This window comes from Coturnix japonica, chromosome 34 (genome assembly GCF_054131305.1).
Source record: "Coturnix japonica strain WE chromosome 34, WE-NBRP24, whole genome shotgun sequence".
In the NCBI taxonomy this organism is placed as follows: Eukaryota; Metazoa; Chordata; class Aves; order Galliformes; family Phasianidae; genus Coturnix; species Coturnix japonica.
This window is the reverse complement of record NC_140696.1, coordinates 4,154,052-4,177,510: the sequence shown is the minus strand read 5'-3', so window position 1 is coordinate 4,177,510 and position 23,459 is coordinate 4,154,052. Positions and strand designations below refer to the sequence as shown.

General features: G+C 45.8%; 1 protein-coding gene and 1 long non-coding RNA gene across 17 annotated transcripts in view; one reads left to right on the top strand and one right to left on the bottom strand.

The window, feature by feature from the left end:
* The window catches only part of LOC107324204 (uncharacterized), a 123,549-nt gene that overhangs the window by 53,730 nt on the left and 46,360 nt on the right, over nucleotides 1-23,459 (top strand). For 6 of the 7 annotated variants that reach the window (XR_014938259.1, XR_014938255.1, XR_014938260.1 and 3 more), the window contains exon 7: nucleotides 5,040-20,253. The gene's annotated coding sequence lies outside the window, so the exon portion shown is untranslated. The remainder of the gene's footprint in view (nucleotides 1-5,039; nucleotides 20,254-23,459) is intronic. The other variant, XR_014938263.1, reaches the window with a different exon arrangement.
* On the bottom strand, nucleotides 1,080-23,378 carry LOC107324202 (uncharacterized). Of its 10 annotated transcripts, none has more exons than XR_014938270.1 (4): nucleotides 20,312-23,378; nucleotides 7,542-19,350; nucleotides 1,739-7,132; nucleotides 1,080-1,216 (listed from the first exon to the last, which is right to left on the bottom strand). It is a non-coding gene; the product is annotated as an uncharacterized LOC107324202 (long non-coding RNA). The 10 variants fall into 10 exon arrangements; XR_014938271.1 differs by lacking the exon at nucleotides 1,080-1,216 and having other exon boundaries at nucleotides 3,317-7,132; nucleotides 7,542-7,723; nucleotides 9,541-19,350; XR_014938273.1 differs by lacking the exon at nucleotides 1,080-1,216 and having other exon boundaries at nucleotides 3,317-7,132; nucleotides 7,542-15,164; nucleotides 15,363-19,350.

Below are 23,459 nucleotides of genomic sequence, written 5' to 3'. Positions count from 1 at the left end.
GTATTCTCAGCTCTGTTAAGGAATCCTTGTGTGAAGTCAGGTGTATCCCTGGCCTTCAAATCCAGATTCCCTTACCAGGCTGCTGAGTTCTTTGGTCTGGGAATGAGAAGATAAGCTTTCTCTGTGGGGCCCTCCCTGTGATCTGTGGGCTGAGAGAAGTCAGTCCGCAGATCACACTGCCTTACCTCTTATCTTTTATCTGCCTTACAGCAGGAACTGTTCTTTCTGTCTCTCTGCCTCTCTCATGGTCAATCCGTCATTGGTTTAACCAAGCGAAAATGAAAATGGCAGTTAGATTTGTCTAAACCTTTTGAACATTTATTGAAAACCAAACATTGGCACTTTCAGCACTCCCTTGAAAATGACCTTCGTTGTCCTCCTCTCACCTGCTGCCTCCTCTGGCTCATAAGCATTCACACTTTTATCTCTCTATTTGCATGCTGATCATAGACATAGATTTTGTTAGTCCCGCATCTGTCGAGACGGCGGGGACAATAATAGAAGCACCGTCGGGACCAATATATATTGGTCATAGGAGAGTGTCCAATGATGTCTGGGTCAGGGAGCCTTTAACTGCAGTGTCAGGGAATTTAGTCAGCTGTCATCGCTTCTTAATTAAAAATAGCTGAGACTCACTTACATTCCATTGCTGTGTGTTAGCTCATTTGTCATCTTGTCTTTTACTCTCCAGCAACACCCCAAAACACCCTCAAAATGAGACAGGGGGTAGAAGTGCAGCAGGTAGGAGGGCAGCTGGACAGAGAGCAGATAACCTGTGCTGTGAGCTGCTCTTTGGGTCCTGTGGGAGTTTAATGGGATCCGAAGGGGATGGGGAAACACAACAGCCCAGTGTGTGATGTACTCTGTGTGTATTTTGTGTATATGTATAAAATTAGCCTCTGTGCACGCATGTGTCAGGGAATAAATCAAGCACTAACTATCCTGAGGTTACAAAGAACTTTCCCTGGGGACAAACCAGCTCATATTTTTTCCATCCTGGCTTTCCAGCACCTTCCTTTGGTCCAGGACAGAATGTTTTAACAGTGTGATCCACTCAGACCTTTCCTATGTACATAAATGACTGGATTCCTTATTCCATGCTTGATGGAATTTAGCAGTATCTGTGATTGCTATCACCTTCCAGTAGATTTCACTAATTTCTTTGTGATACTCCTGGGGAGACAGGGAGATGGGAGGTTACGCAGAGGTCCAGGAGCTGCAAAGGGAGATGAATAGCATGTTGGAATATCATTACTGAATGAAAATGTAATCCCCTCCCCCTGCCAAATAAAAGAGTGTATATTGTGGTTGTAGTTAATGCTTGGAGCCGAGGGACAGTTTTGGCATCAGGAGAATTTTTCAGGCTTCCTTTTTACAAGTAAATCAGAGGTGGAAAGACATTAGGCTGACTAACTTCCTGAACTGGAAGTTGCATCCGGACTACCATATTTAATTGTCTATGATTGACCTATCTTCCATGAGTTTTGCTAATCCATTTTTGAACTTGTTTATATATTTGGCCTCCGCAGCGTTGGGTGGTGATGAATCCCACCATTAAATCACATATTGTTTGAAAAAGTTCATCCAGGATGTCCTGTACAATGCTATCAATCTTTCTGCTGAGTAAAAGGATGGCTGTTACCAGGGCTTCAGGTCCCCTCAGCCCCATATTGGTGGTCATTCCCCAGTGGACCACTTCCATCCCTTCAACCAGACCTTGCAATGCTTCAGCCCCTACCTGGGGCTGCAAGGGAGCACTGTGAGCTCCTGCTTCCCACTGCTGAGCAGTGATTTTCTGGCCATACAGAGTTATTGCTCTCAGTATTCCTGCCCACATGAGTGAAGATCCAGTGATACTTGTTGGTGCTTGTGCTAAGAGCGTGTGTTTTCTGTTCAGGGGGAAATTCACATGCAGTTTGAGGGATGGAACCAGAGGTTCTCTTCAATCTGATCAGTGTTTCCTGAGTCCATAGGGCAATTTGTGGGAAGAACAAGGGGAAAACACCCGATTTCTTTTTGTATTGTTGAGGGATTTTTGAGTTATTCTCAGTTATACTGATCCAGGGGACCACAAGCAACAGGTTCTGTTCATCTGCACCCCAAGTCACTGAGCTAAGGACAGACCTTCATCTTAAAGATGCTTTCAGAGTGCAGTGTTTTTTTTAAAGAGCTAATTAAGCTCTGATGACTTCAGCTGTATTTTCAGCCTCTGATTAAGGCCATGATACTAATTAAACTCTTGAATTATTAAAAATGCAAATAGTCAGACCTGTGTGCAATGACAGAATTGTGTTTCCATGCTCCAGGACAGCAGTTGGGAGTATTTGGCAGAATCCCTTGTGGTGACAAAGATTTCAATCTCCGTTTCTTTCTTTTCCCTATGGCTGCACTTCACTGGATGCAGAACTGAAAGCATGAGCTGCTGGGGTAAATGTCTCAACTGCCTTGCAGCAAGGCAAGTAAGTTTGATTAAAATACAGCAAAGTTTTGGAAGGAACCTTGGGTCTCTTAACATCATGACTGTGGCATTTCCACTGAATGGGCAGCTGGGATTGAAATACCATTTGGTCCTTTGAGAGTGAGTCTGCTGCCAGCAGCAAAACTCTTGGAGCTGCATTTAGACTGTGTACTTTGTTGTCAAAGTTCAGGAGCATTATAAATTATTTAGACCTCGAGCTGTCCCGCTAGCCCCTATCTCTCTGGCATCCCTGTTAAGATGCACGCACCTTTAGTTAAGACATCTATAGCAGGAGGTCTGGTTGTGCCCTTTCCTTCAATGCAGATATAGATATATATTGTGGCACTGCTGAACAATGGGGATGTTTTGATCTCTTTGCTGTCTGCATTTCATCAGGAACCAGGAATGGAGTAATAGCCATCCCTGTGCACCAACACATCTTTTTAATTGCGAGGAGGGCTCGTTTCTTCTCCAGATGGATAGTGCAGACCCACAACCAGTGGGTCTTTGGGGATCATTTAGCAGGGCTTTGGGGTAAGGTGTACCCTGGTCTCTCTTCCAGATGTGCAGCCCTTCTGGTAGAGGCGGTTGCCAATGGGATTTGGATGCATCTGTCCCTTCCCACACCTCTTTTTGTGCTGCCATTAAGGAGGCTCGGCCAGAGCTGGCAGTGTTTGCAGTTGGGATATCAGAGGGAAATGGCAGTAGGCAGTCTAGTTATAACCTGCCCAGAGGGAAGTTTCTTCCTGACACCTATTCAGGTCATAATAAAGACATAAATTAAGAAAAGGTGCTCGAGACACTATTAAAATGCAGCGAGCTCTTGTCACATTGAATAAACTGGGATCCTTACTGGTGTGAGGGTATAACTGTTTATTGCAGTCACTTATCAGATAAAAATATGACCCGGTGTCTTCCATTGAGCCCAGTCAGTGGCAGGCACGATGGGGAAGCTATGTCATTTTTGCCTTCCCTTCTCGAATGTCCCTTTAAGTATGTTAAAACAAAGGAAGAAAAGCGGTCATTACTTTACCTATGACAGTTGACTTTGTTTCATCCTCCCGCTATAATGGGCTGCAGGTGTTTCACAGCCAGCCCAAGTTAATAAGGACAGACATTCTGGCTGCATTCCAAATATTATAAAAACTGTCCAGGGAGAGAAGAAAAGAAAAGACAAGGAGCAGGAGGGCGGGGGGGTGGGAAGGAAGGAAAAAAGAAAGCACGGGAGTCACTCCATGCTGAGATTTTGTACTTTTGTGTCTCCTGAAGTGAATACATCAGTCAGGAATCAAAGGTTTTGGAAAGTCATTCAGCCCCTCCAAATGAGAAGGCGAGCCATCTGCCTGCCGGGATGGAGCTGTCCTCAAAGGCCGTGAGCCAGGGCTAATCTCTGTGACACTGGGGTAAGCCTGGAGCATCTCCTCCAGAGTTACAAGCAGCTCGCCTGGCATCCCCGATTCTGGCCTGGTGCGTTCATCTTCATGCCAGCAAAGCATTTTGAACCCAGCCCTTTAATGTTGTATCACCATAGTGATGGGCTCCTCTGCTCCAGAGCGGGTGAGGAATTGCTGCGGGGCCGTCCAGTGTTAATTAGTTCTTATTAGGCAAAAGTTGAACTCGGTGGGAGCTGCGAGTGCAAGGTGCGGCACGTTTGGAGCTCTGCAGCCTCTCGTTGTCTTTGGTTTTAGTGGTGTCCTGCCATCGAGTCCCACATGCCACAGGAAATCCCTTGTGTTTGCTGGAAGTTAGAGCAGTGATGGAAAATCGATGGGAAGGAAAGATGCTCTGTATGAGAACTGATGATCCACATACGTCCTTAAGGCTTTGCAGATGATGCCATTTGGAAAGCTTGGGCCATGATGCGAGATCCCCAAGGTGCTCCATTTTTGGGCAGAAGCCAAACAACTGCCAGGATAACAGAGCACAAAGGAAAGCTGGATCTGAGGCACTGGCTGGCTTAGATCATTGGGCTTGAACTGCCCTAAGGCGTTATAGCTAATGCGAGAGATTGGCATCTCCAAATGTACCTCTGGCTGTTGGTTGCAGGAGTGCCTTGGGGATGTCTCTCACCTGAGGCACTTCAGGCAGGTTCCTAAAGGTAAGTGAGATGTGCCCAGGCCTAAGGGCATGTCCTTGGGGTGGAGCAGATCCCAAAGGTAGTTCTGGCACAGGGTTGCAGAGATGCTCTGATTCCAGAAACTAGACTGCCCATATAAAACCTACATCTTCCTCCATGCTGCTTGGTGTTTCTGGGTCTGGATTAGCTCTCTCATACACAACTGGGGTGTCCCTGACCCCATGACACAGACCCGCCTATGAGTGACATTCAGAATGATGGCAAAGGATGTTAACCAAACCACAGAATATTTTGGGTCCCTGGAATCACAGAAATGGACACATCTGAGATAGATTTACTTCTCTGGGTTTAATATGACAGATCTCAACCACAAATTTCTTATCCAGATTTGTTTGGAGCCAGGATATGGTTCAGGCCAAGTGTTTTGCTTTGTTTGTTTATCTCGGATATGGTTTTGGATGCTTAGCAGGAAAAAAAAATCAATGTTTATGATGTTCATTTCAGATCTCCTTTTGGCAGCTGGATGGGAAAGGAATGCCACCACAAAGGAGGGATCACTGAGGCGAGGCTGAAGTTGTATTCAAAGGCAAGAGCGGTGCAGTGCATTGCAGATGTCATAGAATCACCACCGTGATCAGGCAGCCTCTTCCCTGGAGTGACTCTGAGTTCTGTGAGTAGCATCCTGAGGGCTGAATCTGGGCCTGCATACGAATGGTTTTTGCATTAACCCCAATGGGTGCTTTTTGTGGAAAAAGATGTGAATTCTGACATTGTTTGCTGAGAATGCTGCGAGATCTCTGAAAGGTTCGATTAATAATAATGATAGTGCAGGGAACAGCAGCTTATCAAATCCATCTTAGAAATCCAGGAGTTCTTTTGCTGATTCATACCTTGAAGTATGCTATGCTTTGATTTCTCTCTTTGGATGCTGGTAATGTGAGATCTGAGGCAGTTCCTAAGAAACTGAATGCAATTTGGTTTCTTTGAAAGCGTTTCAAACAGGACCAGATCTGCAATTGGTGCAAGTCTGTGTCTTGGGTGGCTTCAGGAGCAGTTGTGCCTTAGTCTGGTGGTCAGGAGTTGAATCACACTCCTCTAAAGGTTTGGTTTCTTACAGTTCCCATAACCAGGGCTCAGTTCTACAATAGCTTCCTGGTGCTTTGATCGCTCCTTTGGTTAACTCCAACATGGTTTATGCATATTCAGCTGCTGAGAAGACCAGGTGCCAGTGTAAACCATTCACACTTCATATTTGTGGCTTACTTGGAGTCCAAAAACCTCTCAGGCGTGCAGCATTTTATAGTGCAAGTACTCCAGAGCAGCTCTTATTCTCTCACACTGCATGTGCAAGCTCTTAGTTGTAGATTTGCTGTAACATGGAGCACAAGATTGCGTGTCCTGGGTCACAGACCTGTTCCACCAAACGTACCTTTGGGTCAATGCAGAGAAATAAGGTGCAGGAAGCAACTGAGGCTCCCAACAGATTGAATATTGCTCTGAGAGTGCCCATCTCTCCTTGTGATCACAGGGAGGGCCCAGGGCCTGGCAGAAAGGGGACAGATTCAAGGTGCCACTGCATGGTATTGAGCGTGCCAGGGCTCTGTATGGGGCACACTGGTTTGGGAGCTTAGTGGCAGCAACAGGAGGTCCTGTACGGAGATTGGAGTAGAGTGCACAAAGCTGGATGACTTCCCCCCCTCCTCATGCTGAGTGTACCCATGTTAAGTAGCACAGAGGCCAATGGGGTGGGCTGAATCACCTTTGGAAACACTGCTGATCTTCTGCAGGGCACAAGAGTATTAGACACCTAACAAAGGGCTCAGGTAATTGCCTGCATCTCATTGGGGTGCTTGGAAGGCAGAATGAGATATCTTCATGTGATGTCACAGGTTGCATTGAGACAAAGCATGGCTTAAGGAAATGAATGGGGAGAGCACCAGGGTCTCTTGGAACGATCTGTGAAGGAGCAGCTTTGCGGTCTACCAGCTGTTGAATGCTCCTGTGTAGTTTGTAAAGATTTTGTTAAGAGTTGAAGGAGGGCTTTGGATATTCCTGGCTGAGGCTTTGCTTTGCTTTGAGGCAGTACCAGTAGCCTGGATTCCCTGGGAGCGATGCGTGCCATGCCAGCAGGTGCTCTGCCCATCTGTGCACTGCCAGCCTTCATCCTGCTGCTCTCCCCATTTCCACTATTTCATCTTTCCTTGTGCCACTGTTTTTAATCCACTTGCCTCATCCCCAGCCCGTGGTGAATACTCAGAAACTCAGTCTCATTTACTGCTGTCTGGGTGCCAGAAATTCAAGTCCAAGGCGCTGGGGCTGCCTCTGTGCTGGGAGGACTCCCTCTCGTGGGCTCCACCGCCTGGACCTGGCCCTGAGCTCGGAGCTCGGCAACCCCTAACAGGTCCCCTTGCTTTCTCTCCAAGAACATGATTAGAGGTTTGAAACTGAGCAGACAGCTGGTATACTCTCCCAGGGCAGCCTCTGTGTCTGGGCCTCCATTGTTTTTGTCCAAATCGTATCTGATTGCTTTCCAAGAGCGTTCCAGTCCGTAAAACCAGACCAGGTGCCTTTGGTTGTACTAATTCCTGAAATACCAGCTACGAACAAAAGCATTTTGGATTGGTTTTAGAAAGGGTATAAAATTAATTTCAATCTGGAATGTTTTGGGTTTGTTTCTTCCACCCCCCCCCTCCCCATTTAAAACACTGGAATTTTGTCTTACACTTTCCAGACACAAAACTGACCTTTTTCAAACCCGTCCTTTGGTCTTTTACCAATTTTTACTGTATTGCCTTTTACCAGATCATCAAACTCACTCTGTGCCGTACTGTTCTCTGAAATCTGACCCCTACATGCATTCTTTGCACCTTGACCTTGGCTTTTTTACGTGGTGTAAAACTAGAAGGAAGTCAGATGCTGGCTTTTACAGCAATGTGCTTTCCCGTTCTGCTCAATAATTTGCCAGAAATGAGGAAAAGGAACCACCCGAACAACAGAAAATCTTACCTTACCGTCCAAAATTGGTGGGAGGGCTTAAAAACTCGAGTGGGCTCTCAGCCTCGGTTTAGTTCTCCCTGCCTTTAACTGCCAAGCTGAATGCTTTGTCCTCCAGACCGCCCTTCGTCTGCACAGCAGGAGCAGTGCCACTGGCACCGGGGTGTGCAGGGCTCTTGCCAAGAAGATGGGCCCTGGGTACAGAGCAGAGATCTGCCAACCTTCTGTGCTGGGGAGTTTGCAAACTTCCACAGTGCATCTGTTTCATTTCAGACCATGGGCTGCTCTGAATAGTCCTTTTGTGTGCTCTGTCTCCAGCTACTAAAGCTGGCTCTGAAGACGCCAGCGATAAATATGACAGCTTCTGTTACTGGGTATCCCCTGGATCCTGTGGCCTGACCCGCGGTCATTCTTAGCGAGTAGTAACATTTATATTGCTGTGTCAGCCTCGTTTCTTATCATGTAACCAGAGATGGGCTGGATGAGCATGGAAAGCTTTTCCGTACCTCTGCATTCAGGGTCATTTGGAGGTCCGCAGATGGAACGGGCACTTTGCCACTGAACTATTTACCACAACAAATGCCGTGATGTTCTGTGCATCACTCAAGGAGAAAATGCTGCTGCTGCTCAAAATGGCAGGGGAGCACTGCAAAGGAAGGCTGAACGGCACAACTGTGGATGGGCAGGCCTGCCTACCTGCAGCACGTGCTGTTACAGCAGGTTTTGAAGAGGTTTCCTATGGGGCATTGCCTTTGTGTCCCTGTAAGGCAGTGCAAGGAGAGCTGTCTCATTGCACCTCTGAATCGCAGTTTCCATCAGCTGAGCTAATCTCCAAAGAACAGTGGTTTTGGAAAATGTGACCCGTTTCATTTCTGTTTAAACTTAGGCACCAGAAAGAAGCGTGTACACCTCTGGTCCTTGCAGTTCAGTCTCTGGACAGTCACCAGTGTGAGACATCACCCAGTGAGAGTCACTGGAAGCCCAGCTCTCCCTGTGCTGTCTCTGGACAGTGTTTGACTAGACTGCTTTTATCTCTCCAGCCTGTCTGTGGGAGTTGAATCTTTGTACAGAGCCTGCATTGCTTGGCATCTAATCTGCACTAGTTGACTCAGTCAGCCTCAGAAGGCAAGGGAGGAGGGAGATAAGTAGGAGGAAAAAAGGTGGGAGTGGAAAATAACATATTTGAGGGGACAGCAGGAAGTCTGGGCTCATTCGCATCTTGGGAATTGCTCAGGACATGACCAAGTGAGTGTTTCCTGATTCTCTTCTTTTTTTTTCCTTCCCTGTGGGCCAGGAAGAAAGGATGCCTGGTAGGGCACTACTGGGGAGAATCCCAATATGGGAGAATGGGTGATGCCCTTAGAGAATGGCACTGGAAAACCAAGTGTCCCAGGTGGAGGTAATCCTGACCCACAAAACAGCTCAGCTACAGTGACTGTCTGTATGTTGTTTGTTGTATTTGGGTTTCCCTTGATGATCACCTGTTCAGTTCAGTCTGTGTTTATGTCTCTCTGAATTGAGAATACTTTAATATATATTTGTTTGCTATTGTTTGCTGTTTTTGTTATTCTGAAGGAAGGCTGTCAAGGTAGGGACTAATTAAGGTTCACTGGTGATGTAAAGAAAACAGGAATGATTTCTATAAGATAAAAAGACATTGCTGGTTTTGGATCAGAGGGCTGGGGATTGTTTCAGGCCTGCAGAGAAGAGATGCCACCATGCAGGTAGAGCTGTAAAGTAGGGCAGGGAGGGAGGTGTGGAGCTGCATGGTCTTTTGAGGTACTTCAGGATGCTTCAGCATATAAGTCGCCATGTGAATGTCAGATCCTGTCCCTGTTATTATGAAAGTTGTGGATCTGCTCGAGCTTTTAAAGATCACTGATCTCGCTTTCTCTAAGCAGACAGAGCTGGGATGGCAGCGTGCTCATCGCATGTTCCGTGTACTTCAAGGACTGATTAGGTCTTTTCTTTGTCTGCCCTAATTAAATCAATAAATGGCCTCTAGAGTCACCTGTGTAGCAGGTTACAAGTTGAGCTGCTGGAGGTCACTGCAGAGGGCATCCCGGCTGCCTTTGAGAAAGAAAAGGGTTTTGATCCAGAATAGTCACGATGTCCCAGTTTCCTGGTCCCTTGGGCCAGCTCGTTCTTAGAGCCAGGGCTCTGAAAGCAGAGAGAAAAGAGCTGAAGGTAATTGTTTCTCTCAGGGATGAGCTAAGAAATGTGGTGTTTCTGTTGTCTCACATTTTACACTGTTTACTCCGACTGTCACCTGTTTCGTTTCTTACAGGCTTCTCCCATTAGTGTGTTAGTAGTGCTGTGGTGGTTAGGTGAGCAGATGATGTGGCAGTGTTGCATTGTGATTCCATTTCCAGCTATACTGTAGTAACTCCTGGATGTGCAGGCGTTGGAATGAGCTGTATTGTGTAGGTTGCACTATAAACCCAGTGCTTATCAAGGTGAGATCACTGTATGTGAATCCTGCGTGTTCTGTGGTTGTTTGAAACCCAAATCAGCTCCGAGTGGATCCCAGTTTTACTCATATTATGGATTTCAGATGAATTCAGCTGGTCTAAGACTGACACTGCCTCATTCTGGGAGATGAAAACAAATGCAAATCCCCATGCTGTGGTTTGCCCTGCTGGATTAGCCTGTTTTTACCCAAGCAGATGCAAGGGTGTCTGTAGGTGTTCTCTCCATGATAGTCGCCTTATACAGTGGCTCCTGGCTTGCAGGTGTTTGGAGCAGTGGCCACCACCATGAGCACAGCCACTGCCATTAGATGCTCCTTGCCAAGCTCCAAGGATAAGGGTGTGTGTGCAGAAACCCAATTCACTGAGCACATGTGCTTTAGTCCTTCCCTACAACCCTGAGTTCCAAAAACCCCACATCTTGTTGGAGCACTTGGCGATTCTCAATATGGACGAAAGCAGCGCTGGTAGCGTAGGGATGGCTTTTTTCTTTGAGGGAGTGAAAACGGTGTCTTTTAACCTGTCAGCATGCATTTACAGCACAGTTGATGTTTGAAAGAAGCTGTCCAAAAAGAAACGTGGGGTAATAAGAGTGTGCTAGTAGGGCCAGTAAGCATTGAATAGTCTCTGTGGTGGAAGAAAAGCCTTAGGCTTCAACTGATTGCTAATTATGTGGCTCTGTTCCTTTTTAAGAAGATGCCATGCAAGGTTTGTGAGGGAGGTAAAGTGTGTTAATGTGGAGACGGTTACTGGTTTTTGTTGTTTTCTTCTCCTTTTTCTTTTCCCATGCTTCAGTTTGGTGTTAGAGAGCGGGCCTTGGTTTAAAATGAAGCCGCATTCCCGAGTTCTGCCACCCATCTCTTAGAGCCCCCGTGTAAAGGGCACAAGTCATTCCACCTTAAAAAGAAAAAGGGAAGAAGAAAAGGGGAAAAAAAGCAAAACCCACACTGTGCAGAGAGGGAGAGAGTTACAGAAAGTGGGCCCCCTGCTTTTTTCAGAGGGGGAATGTAAGCAGATCCTTGCTAAAACTGCTGCACTCAGCAGTTTTCAGCTTGTTTTAATTGGCCTGGCCTGAAAGAATTCTGAATGCTGTACCTGTGCCAATGAAAATGCAAATGCTTCCCCAAGACGAGGCACTTGGAGTGCCTGTGCCCCAGCTCTGATAGCAGCAGCGGGGGCACAGAGACATGTATGTGGTGGGAAACGGGGAGGCCTTGATCTGGCTCCGCTCAGAAAACAAAGGGCTCTGCAAAATAAAGCATGAATAAGGCACAGAGAAATGTGGGGTGCCTACAGGAGCTGTTGCAACACCAGAAGCTTGGCTGTGATGAGGCCCATCGCCCTCCCACCCTACACTGGGCTCTTGGTTCCTTTGCTGATTTACAGGGGAGCCCGATGGCTCTTTCTTTCTGGCTTTGTTTCTTCATTGAGCTGCTGTTTATTGTTGAAGGTTCCTGTCAGAAGGAAAGCTGTTCCTTCAGCTGCAGAGGTGCTGTGGCTGAGTGCATCCACACAGCCATGGTTCTGTGTCCAGCCCAGATGTAAAGTAAACTGTATTCTCTCTCAAGGCATCAGCTCAGTGTTGGAGTCAGAGTTACTGGCATGATGCTCGCATGTCCTTATGCTCTAAGCTTGCTATTATCTGAGAACATGGGCAGACAGTTGCTTAAGTCATGTTTGTTTTCCAGCACTCTGTATTTTCCACGTGGAAATGAAAACAGTGTCCATTTCACTTAGATTTGAGAGTAAATCACACTGGGTGCCTCATTGCTGGGTTGCGGTGGTGTGAATACAAGCATAGGAGCAGAACCTGCCTGGGGAGTCCCATCCTGCCTTACCCATATCCCAATTTTATGCTTTTCATTCCCTTGGGATGCTGGCCCTGCAGAGATATCCATCTCAAGAAGCAGTTTTTGTGTGTATGCTCACCTCCCTCACTATGTGAGCTACAAAAAGCCCCACAAAAAATCCCTTTGAAGCTGTCGAGTCTCATGTATTTCCTGTGTACTCATAGTCCCCATATGATGGGCCCAGGTACCATTATTTGTCACCTACTGAAATTCCCCGTCTCCTGGGCATCCCTCATTGTGACCGTTTGAAATGCAAGTAAATCTACACTTCTCCCCAAAATACGTACTATAAATCATAGCCCCACAAATTAATGTTCTTAAGCATCCACAGAGCATACTTCTTCATAGAGGACACGTTAAAGTCCTGGAATGAAGAAAGAAGAGAAAAAGCACCTTGCTCAGCTTTTTCCTTCTGCCTCAAGTCAAATTATAGCAGAGTTATGAATTGGGAGGACTAATTCATTCTCAATAAATGGCAGACCAGTATTTTCTGTCACTGCCTATACAGTAATGAATATACATTCCTTGCATCTTTCAGATAAATATCCAGCATCTTAAGGTATGTAAAATTAGATCTGTATACATTTACAGAGCAGTGATTATTCTGAATTTCATCTGAGGCAATTAAAAAGCTTCACCATGACATTTAAGGTGATATTTTTCTCCCCTATGTTAAATAATTATAAATAATAATAATGATTAAACAAATTATTCTGTTCCTCCCAGTCTGGATCAACCTTTAGGTTAATAACCTAAATCATTAAAATTCATCTGTCTCTCAAAGGATTAAGCAGTTCTAAAAACTGAAGGTACCTTCCTGCATAAGGGTGATTGATAATTACCAAAGCAAAGATGTTCGGTAGGTAAGAACTGTGAAGGCTCAGTAGATTGATTGGGTTATTGATTGGTCAGGTTGAGGTGATATTTTCAGTGATTAAACTCAGCACAGGTTTGTCCACCAACATCCTCTCTGTAGGGTGTTGTAGAGGTCAGGTCCAAGGCTGCTTCTTCATGCGCCAGCTCCAAGGACTCCATGGTTCACAGCTACACGTTGGCTGTGTGACCTGAGGTTGCTGTTGGCCACTTTTTGAGGTTATTATTTAATTTCAGTGGGAGCTAGGCCTGTGTGTTATGGTGTTTTATTATTTTTCCTTAAATTGTATGAATGAGGTTTCTCTTGAATAAGTTTAGTCATCTAAAATGCAGGTGTGTCGAGACCAAGCCGCTACCATTGAGATGCAGCGGATAGCGTTGGTTGTTTCCCTCTTCTTTAGGGTTGGTTATATCTCTTCATTTGTGACAGAAAGCACCCAAACAATTAAATGAGAACCAAAATCCAACTTTTAGATGGTCACACTTGAGAGATGAATGTGACCCAAGCTGCCTCTCCATAGCCACAAATGCTCTTTTCCTATAGGCAAAGACAACATGGTAAAAAATCTGTCATACAATTCAGCTTCTCTATTGCAAGGACAATCTAATGTGACTACTTAAAAGGGATATGGGCTCCTTTGGACTTTTCATCTCTTTGGATAACTAGAGACTTGTCTAGCCATGAAAAGGCACAGAAGAATGGATTTCCAGAGCAGGAAGGAAAGATAAGGCTTTCCCCATAGGGCTTATTGGATTGTGAATTGCTCCACCTATTTGCAGGGTTTCTCAGAAGTAGTCCATGTTCATCCATCTTTTCCCTCCCGTCCCTCTGGACTATTAAATCTCTCTGCACTCTGCTGAATCCAACCTTCACGTCGTCTTAATAAATTGCATTTCATTGCGGGAAAAGAATCACCATTCGGGATAATCATGAGCAAACAGATCCCCAGCATGCAGAGTACAGCTTAAGGATGTTCTCCTTTAAAATTTGGGGGGATTTGGGGGTTGTGAAGTTATAGGATCATAGAATTCATTGCTGAATGGTGGTGGTAACACTTCCCCTGGCCACAAACACGTGTTCTTTATTCCTATCCTATTCTGTTGCTCACACCCCTCCCTCCCCCATCACGTTGTGATCCTGGGTGCCCATTGCTAAAGAGCAGCACTGCTTTTCCAGCTCGAACTTGAGCGGAGCCTCCCGGCCCTCGCTGCCGGCTGCAGGCAGCCTTGGGTTCCCCTGGGAGCAGCTTTCACAGGAAATTGAGCTATTTCCGGTCCCGTCTGCAGCCAGGAAATGAGGAGGCAGCCATGAAGATATATATTTTTTAATTTGACGGGATTTTTTTTATTTATTTTTTTCTTCCTTATTTTGGAGCAGGGAGCGAGTGGTTTGTTGGAGCATGGGGAGGGCAGAGCCTCGGATGGGGTTAGGCCCAGACTGGGGGCTGGTGTGGGATCAGTGGGGATTGTGGATGCAGTGAGATGTGAGCCAACGACCCCGAGGTTGGAAGCCAAAATAGCAAACACGGCCTGGTGGAGCGGTTCCGTTTTCTGCTGCCGATCTGCTCGTTTGTTTGATTCTGGAGGGTTTATTTTTGTCTCAGAACTGAGTAATTCAGTCTTTTCTGAAGGCAGAGCAGCTCCTTTCGGGGCTGCACGTGTGGAAACGCTCATCTGCTCCCACTGCAATGGGAAGCTTTCAAGCCCTGCGCTCTAACATTGTCCTGCTTCTTCTTTAACATGAAATTAAAGACTTCCTTAAAATTAACCTCATGAGAATTTAAAGTGAGCAAGCCTGCTTTTGTTTTTATGGAAGGTGTGTGGCTGACCCCCTAAATGGTTCTAAAAATCATATTAATGTGAGTATCCCATCCGTTTCTATAGGTAGCACTGCAAGCATTTCCAATGGAAGTGGGAAAATAATAGTGATGATCTTTGGGTGAACTTGGGTGGCATTTGAGAAGTACATTATTATCAGAGCTAAACAGAAGGCAGGGATTTCAATGATTTCAAGGATTTCAATGTAGCTGTTTTGAGAAACAGACCCATACTTTGAAATCCTCTGGAGGAAGATTTTTTCCTCTGCCTTAAATGTTACAGTTTTATATCATTGAAAGGTTTTCCCTGGTTCCCTTCCATGCAAAAAATGTGGCTGTGCCATTCGCCCAGCTTTTCCCAGGGCATTCCACCTGAAGCTTCTATGATGAAGGATGGGATGTTAATTGCGTTTGCCAGCATGTTGTTTTGTTGTGCTTTGGAGCTAGTGTCACAAGGCAGTGGCCAAAACCCTGCCATCACCTTATGAGTGTTAACAAGAACTGTCCTCTGCCCTAAGTGTGAGTATTGCAAGAGCATCCGCTGTGTTTCCCAATGTGAAGTGAGCTGGGTATGCTCTTGGTGCAGCCCCGTTGCTCAAAGAGCAGCAGAATCTGTGCGCTGTAGATCTGAATAGACAAAAGGGAGAGAGAACAGGGGGGAGTGACTTGCTTACAGTCATGCAGAAGGAAAACATAAATCTTCTGACCTGCAATGCTTGTTCCCTCAGCACCCACTGCCTCACAAGCAACGTCCCAGATCTTTATGTATGTGATAGTCCCACTGAGTTCAATTGTGGCTAAGGAAACACAAATATTGTTACTCACATGTGGAGAGTTGCTCACACACTAATCACATGAAGAAAAGAGATATTCCATCTCAGCCTTATTAACTTCATCACACAATTTATCATTGGAGCGGGTAACTGGAGGCTCAATTAGGCACTTGTGATTTTGGCAAGTGCCTGCAGAAGAGTGTCCTGTTGTATCATTTTGTTTGCTTTTGGTTTTATACAGTAAAGCACAAATAACATTTACCCATGAGACAGCCTAGGGACACGCTGCCAGAAATAGAGGCTCCCAACAATTATACAGGATGTTGCTGTGGTGTTATCATATGATTCATCCACTATGAGCACGAACAATTGTTAACCTCAAGGCACTCTCACTTTCACGCCCTCTGACACACATACCACTGAGGACAAATATCCTCAAGATGAGTAAAACGTTGGGATTGGGATTTTGACTCATAAAGGTCAGTTCACATCAGGTTCATGTGTTAAGCTTTAGCTTTGCTGTCCAGTCCTTAAGCAGGGGGGATGTCTATAAATGGTGCAATGTGCTGCTTAGTAAATCCCTTTTGGATCCTGATTGACCGTAGTGATGGCTGTGGATAGAGGCTGTCAGAATGGTCTGTGGTGGAAACCACCAAAATCGATTACAGAGAGAAGAAATTTGGCCCAGATACCCTGATACAACTGAGTGAAGGTCAAGAGGGTGTTATTCTGAGAAATAATCTAGTAAAGCTGGAAGGAAGATGACCAAGGAGCGTGAAAGAGGATTGCTCTTTTGAAAAACTTCTATGGAGTCATTGCTTGAACACGAGCTTGGCAGAACAAACCCAGCTGAGAAGCTGGATTTTGGGACTTGTAGTTGTCTTTTCTGAACGTGCCCCGCGATGGGTAGCAGCTGGATCATGGATGAGCCTCTTTGCAGCCCCAAGCCTTGCATTCATTTTGCTATCCTGTGCACCATAATGTCTCTCTTGTATGAGTTTGAGGGCCACCACTGGCTGTGCCTTTTGCATTTCTCTCGGTATGATTTAATTGAACTTAATTCTGGCCCTTCCTCCACACGTTGGGCTCTGGTACTTGCTGTTGGTCAGCCATCTTTTGCCAGCTCTTTTGCCTTGCGAACTCGCATCACTAGATGGCAGTGTAATGGCACACACGTGCCCTGCCTGTTCTGCCGGGGAGAAAAGTCAAATTTCACCTAAAACATCGATGAAATTTCAAATTTGAGTGCAAGGCAACTTCCAAACCTTAAAACAGAAGATCCACCTTCAATTCCCTTAGCATTCATTGCTAAGACCTAGGATGAGGTCTTAGGACTCAGTGGTGTAGATGCAACAGCAATTTACAGCTGTTGAGCTGAAGTGGATGTCACAGCCATACTTGCAGTTTGAATGCATGCAGTGCAATGTCTTCTTCTTTGGAGAAGACTTAAAATACAAAAGCAGTAAGGCAGATAAGGTACTTTCCTTCAGGTTCAACTTTCCTCTCTCTTCAGTTTTTGCTTTTGCTTCTCCATGGGATAATGGAGTAATGTTTTGAGTTGCTTTGCCGTCTTAGGCCTTGCGGCACAATAGATTAAGTAATAGTGTGTCTCTTTGCAGCTCTCCACAAATACAAAGGCTCTGCAACATTCCAGATGATTTTGTAGCCCAAAGGGGAGTTGAGGTGGTCGCAGGTATTGGTTTGGTTTTATCTGGCATGAACTGCATCCTGTAGGCCCATGGGTTTGCAGCGTATATAGTACATGCATTAGTGTATGTTTTCTTAGATCTGGATTAGCAGCTTCGTTTGTGACCAAGATTTTGATGAGGAAAATGTCATAGTGTAGAAAAATAAACAGGGTAAAAATAAATGGCAGAAAGATAGTCTTCATCACACTAAACGTCGTCCTTTTTGGACGTCATGAAGACAGCTGCTGGCTGAGAGTGAGATCTGAAGGTCTTTGTTAGGAAACGTTATTGCTGAGATTTTCACTGTTTGGATTTCCTGTTTTCCTCACTTCTGAACCCTTTGGCTTTTTGTTATCTCAGCAGGGTCAGGTCTGGTCATCCGTGGGGAAACAGACTGACTGAAAACAAGGCTATGTGCTGCAGGAACAGCACTGGGGAGTCAGTAGGTGAACGGCTGGGCAGGTTATGGAGGCAGCCAGGATCCTCGTCAGAGTCTGCTCTGACCTTCTGCATAGGGCTGGCCATAAGACTTCCCTGTCTGAGCTACATCTGTCCAGATAAAAAAAACATCCATCCTTGATTTTAAAACATTGAGTGATGGAAAACCACCCAGCGTCCTTCAGGAGCACTTCCAGGGGTTAATTGCCTTTGGCTGCTCAAAACGAGCCTCTTATTTTTGGTCAGAATCTATTTAGTTTCAGTTTCCTTGTCACTGTATCTGGTTATACTATCTGTAGGCATAAGAGCCCTTGTGAATTCTTTTTTTTTTTTAAGTGTCTTTGATGCCCAGATATGATAGATGCCATAAGATGCTCCAAGATCCGTCATCTTCCTGATGAGATGGGAAGGTCAGAATGGAACCATTTGATCTCTCAAAACCCATCGTTTTTAAGGAACGTGTCAAAATTCATTCAGGTTTATTCTGTCATCTTCTGACTGTACCCAAACTCCACCTTCAGTATCAGAAATATAAAATACGTTTAATAGTCCTAGTCTCAGGCCATGATTTCCCTGCAAGCACGTGTCTTTGTTCCTCCATTGGATGAACACTGCTCTATCTTTCCCTGCTATAGCTGAAGCACCTGGGTGGTTGAAGGGCTATAATCCTGTTGTGGTAGCTCTATTGGTCCCTCACAGGTAGGTGTAATTAATGTTATTGTATTATATTTTTTTTTGTGTGGCACTAAACAGCTATTCAAAGTGAGGTAATTAAGCATCATCCAACATGTCTGTGTATCAGGTGAGCACTCTCTGTCAGTCTAATTCTGCGTGTACAGTTGGAAGGAAGGACTCCTGTGGCATCCTTAGCTTGTACGTGCTGTGCGTATCTGATGCAAGCTAAATGTGGTCTTTTCTCACCATCCCTGGAGTGTGACCAGGAGTTCTGCTCCGTATCTCTGCCAGCATCCTTCTTTTCCTTTCATTCCTTCAGTTTCTTCCTCTGAAGATGGATTGTCATCAGTGAACAGGTTGGGTCTGTTCTGGAAGGTGGCCTCCACAAGGCTAATATGGTTCCCTCTCCAATTACACGTCACCCATTTTCTCTTAGTTATACTTTGAATTTTCTCCATGTAACTGTGGCACAACTTGTTCACGTTTTTGGGTTCTTTTGCAAATAGGGAAGTCCCTCTAGCCACAACTGTTATTAAACTCAGCTTTTCTATAGGACAGCTGGGCAGATTTTCACAGGGTGCTGTTGAGTTGGTGGAGTTGTCCAAGAGCCTCCACCAAATGTCTTCCTTTTCATCTTCAAATGCACAGGTGCAGGGGATGCCACACAGACATGTAGGACTGGATGCTCTTCTCATCTCTGATGTTGTCTTCACAGAATCATAGAACAGTTTGGAAAGGACCCTAATGAGAAATCAGCTGGGGTTGTATCAGAGTGACTCATGATGTTGTAGGATGGCTATTGGGTTCTTATGCTGCTGTACGCACATTGCAAAGGGGTCAGGGCTATGCTGCAGGTTGGATGTGGGGCTGTGGGACCCATGGACCTGCTGTGCTGTCCCTGAGCATCATCTCAGCGTACACCCAGGCAAGCAATGTGCCCCATCCCTCCTCCTCCCATGCAGGTGATGAGGCAGCTCCAGCTCTCCCACTCACTGACCCTACCAGCAGCACCGCTGCAACAGGACGTGGTGATTTACAAGGACGGGGCCAGCAGGAAATTCCTACCTCCACCCCCCGGAGTAAGGAGGAAGCCGAAGCAGCGCCATGACTGAGTCACGCCTGAGTCACTGCGGACGCGGTTCCTGGGGTGGTGCTGGGCTCCCCAGCCCTGCTGCACAGCTGGAGTCAGCGTGCGCTGCTGCACCGCTGCTGGCTGTCATGGCAGGGAGATGTGGGAGGCTGCGTGGAGGGAATGGCCAGATTGGGTTAATGCTCTTCTTTAATGCACGAATAAACAACTTATGGCAGGTGCCTGGCAGCTTAGGGTAATCAACAGGGTATTTATTTGGGATCAGAAAATACACTCGGTGAAACAAATCTCTCTTCTGTCTTTGGCTTACCACAGGCTCGCTGAAATTGGACGGGGTCATTTGCTGTCTAGTCACAGATAATAAATCAAAGGGCTGAAGAAACTGCAGGAGAAAGGGCATGAACTGACCAAACATTTAGCTTATTGTAGTAAGCATCAGCCTGGCCAAAGTGAAACTTTCCCAGCAAATTTTCACTTATCTCAAATCCAGTTATTCCCCATGGGCAGCTGAGCTCAGTAAATAGAGGTCACTTTACCTTGACTAAACAATGACTTTGCTATAGTTGGTGCCAGCTATGTAGCAGTTACAAAATGTGCTTTAAAGGCTTGCTGGTCGCAGGCTGCCAGGGTGAATGAACCAGTCAGTCTGGTCGCTGTGGGCAGGATTTAGGATGCTTAGCGAGATGGAGCTGTGGTCGGATCAGCTGATCCCGTTCTTTGAGCAGGGATATAGCATGCAGGCGGACGGACGTGCATAAGGAGGAAGCAGAGGGGAGCTGGGGGAGTGGAGAAGGGATGACTTTCCTCTGATGTCAAAAATCCCATCATTCAGTGCTCGCAGGGAGAAAGACAAGAGGAGAAGAATGTGGAGAGAAAGAGGGAGAGAGGGAGAAGAAATGAAGGGAAGGGATGGGCTCATTTTTCCCCCTAATTCTTCAGGGTAACGTTTACCACCCTCATACGTGGAGAAATGAGCCTGATCTCAAGAGCCAAGTTCTGAGCAGCCTTGCAACCCCAGGGACTGCTTACATCCCCATCCCGATCTGGACTTGGTTAGTACTGTCTTGATATGAATAATCAGGTAGATAAAAATGGTCAAGAAAAACTTACTGCAGTTTCCTCAGGGCTCTCTTTGTGTTATCTTTTTATTCCTGGCAGTTTTAATTTTCTGGTCACTGTCTGTGTTTGTCTGAGGTGTTAGATACGCATCTCTCAAAGGATTTCTGCAGTGTGGTGAGGAAGGACCAGAGCTGGCTGTGAGTGAGTGTGATCGAGCAGCAGATGCAGGAGGGCTGAAGTTGCCTGCAGTTCTGTCCAGGTTGTTAATTCTTCCTTCCGAGGGGTCGATTTCGAAGGGTGCTGGATTTGTCCTTGGTGCGTTTTGCTGTTGTGCCGTCGCTTGCAATTAGCTTGTCAACTGGAAAGGGGGGGAAGGAGGGGGGAGGATACCAAAAAATAACCCCACACGTTTTTTAGCAGTGGGCTGTTTTGCTAAGCCATTAATTAAGCGCTGGTTTTTAAAGAATTTGCATCTTTCTTCCAGTCTGTGTCAGGCATGGATTTGGTATTAATCACTTTGCTACTCTCTGACTGAATGAGGACTGAAAAAGATGCAGGGAGTAAAAATTTCCTCAGGAAATGAATCAGACAAGGAACCTATGCCTCATCTCGCCTCCTACAAGAAGAAAGAGAGGATTTTTGTCAATGGTGGGTCAGTTTACAAACGTGTCCTTTGCAACGTGACTCATAAGCAGTGATACATTTCACAGCAATGCAACCACAGATGCAGTTGAAATCCAGGACCGAATGCCAGCTGAAGAAAATGGGAATGAACCCTCGTGCCCATCATAGTAATGGGAGCAAAAATGCAACCTGTCAGACCTGCTTGTACATCAGCCAGCTTTCACTGCTGCTTAAACCAGTGTCAGAATTCTCGCTTGCTGTAATGGGAGCAGAATAGATACCTCGGGACGTGGTGATGTGATTGTGTTTTGCTGATAAGCATGGAAGTGGTTTGGGTTCTTACAGGATGGAGCTGGGAGAGGACCTGCCCCACCATGAGTGGTCTGGGGAGGGTGGGCTTCAGGTAGAGGTGAATGGTCCAGGGTGGATGTCCTTGCAGTGAGGGCATGGGATGGAGGAACCGGGAGTGGGTGGGAAGTGGTGCTGTCTCCAGGGCTATTTGAAGCCCTATGTCTGTTGGTGTCATGAAGGGTGTTATGATGAGTAGCCGGGATGCTGTGGGTCTTTTCATTAAGGACCATGTCTATCCTTGGGAAGGTCTTTATGTTAAACAAGTTAGTAGAGGAAGATGTTAATATATTTATTTATTTGTATACGTGCGACCTTTCTGTCTGTAGGCACACAGGGCTGTTGAGTTTGTAAATATAAGACAACATTGGGCCAGCACCAAAAGGTTGGACGTGGGGTGGAGAATGGCAGACCTTGATTCAAATTCATGTTTTCTAAGTGGTTGGCCAGCACTTCAACCATCAGATCGGTCCTCTTCTCTGCAGGGTTAAACATTTCCTCTTACAGAAAGAGCCAGAGGCTCTTGATTATCCATGCAAAGCAGGCCAGAGCTTTGATTTGTAAGGTTTTGTCTGACACACTTTTAAATGGATGAAGCTCAATTTAGATTCCAAATGAAAACCTAAATGTTTTTTGAGACATAGACCCACTTTTCTCTCTTATCCCGAGGCACCGTTCTCCACCCTTCCCCTTTCCTCTTCAAGAAGTGATACTGCCTAACGCTTTGAACCAAGAGAGCGTGTTTCAAGATCAGCGTGGAACAATTAAACCAATGATCTGTGCGCTTCAAGGGGAAAACTGAGCTGCAGTAGCTCTGCTTTGACAGGTCTTTGGAGGATTTCAAGGAAGTTACACCCACTTCATTCATGATAATCGGCTGTTTAACGCAGAGCAGCTCAGTGTTATGAATGAGAGGGAGCATGTTTTGGCTTGCAGAACAACTCACAAATCTAATGCTTCACTCGTCAAATAACCAGCCACATAAAAAAAAAAATGACTTCATTCTTGAAATGAAATTAATGAATGAATGGGAGATTCAGTGAAGAAAAAAAAAACCCAACAACCAAACACCTAAAGCTCATCCTCTCTTTCTTTCTGCATCTTTCTCCTTACTGTGGGTTTATAGGTTGCTGTGGCTGGAGAATTTGGGGTGAAGCAGTGCAGCCTCTGAGCTGATTGTGCAGCTAAGGCTGAGCTTTGGGAGGGAATTGTGCATTAGATCACAACATGCCTAATTGCTGGATTTGAGATCATGCTGGTATCAGAAGGAGGCTGTGGGTGCCCCATCCATGCAGGTATTCAAGGCCAGACTGGATGTGGCTCTGGGCAGCCTGGTCTGATGGTTGGCCACCCTGCATATGGCAGGGGGTTGGGACTGGATGAGCGTTGTGGTCCTTTGCAACCCAGGCATCTCCAGTGGGGAGATTCATTGTAGTTTCAGATCTCTGAAATTGAAAGGCAGGAGAAAGGATACTTCAAGGCTGTCTTTCTATCCGTCCTGTATTCACAGTTCATTTGCTAATAAAATGGCTTTCGGGAGGAGCAAAGAGCACATCCATCCTGCTGGCTCTGTTAACAGGCAGAGATTTGCTGGTGCCTGGGCAGGAAGGAGTACAGTTACTTTGATCAAATAAACACCAACAGGTGGTTGCAAAACCTTTGACTTGAATCTGAGCGGAATGTTTATTATTTGTAGTTCTGAATGAAATGTGTATCATCATTTCCCTTGCTGGTTCTCATCTGGATTTGGGATAAGACGGCCAGATGGAATAGTTATCTTTGCAGCAGTATTTTACAAAGCACTAATTGTTCTCACCATTTTTTCTGCTGAGGGGATGATATCATCAGGTTTATCTGAGAAACACATGGTGAGATACATAGGTTGAGTAAGTGATGTTACCGAGCACGAGTCAGTGGTAGAGCTGTGCATCCCATAATACTCAAACGGATGCATACATTGAATGTTGTGCCCGTCTGGAACGGGCCTCTCTGAAAAAGTGAGTTTTGCTGCAAAGAAAAAGCTGAATAAAATCAATTGGAGACAAGTCGATTCCATGTTGAAGTTCTTTCATCTTTGTTCAGCAGCTGAGAGCCTCTGATGGTAGGTGAGAAAAAATATTTTCTCATCCTTTTTGCACCAAAATAATTCCCAGAACAATATTCAGCTAAAGCCGGGATCTTGCTGGAGCCCTTTCCACTTAGCAGGAGATAAAAAGGGCAGGTTGGC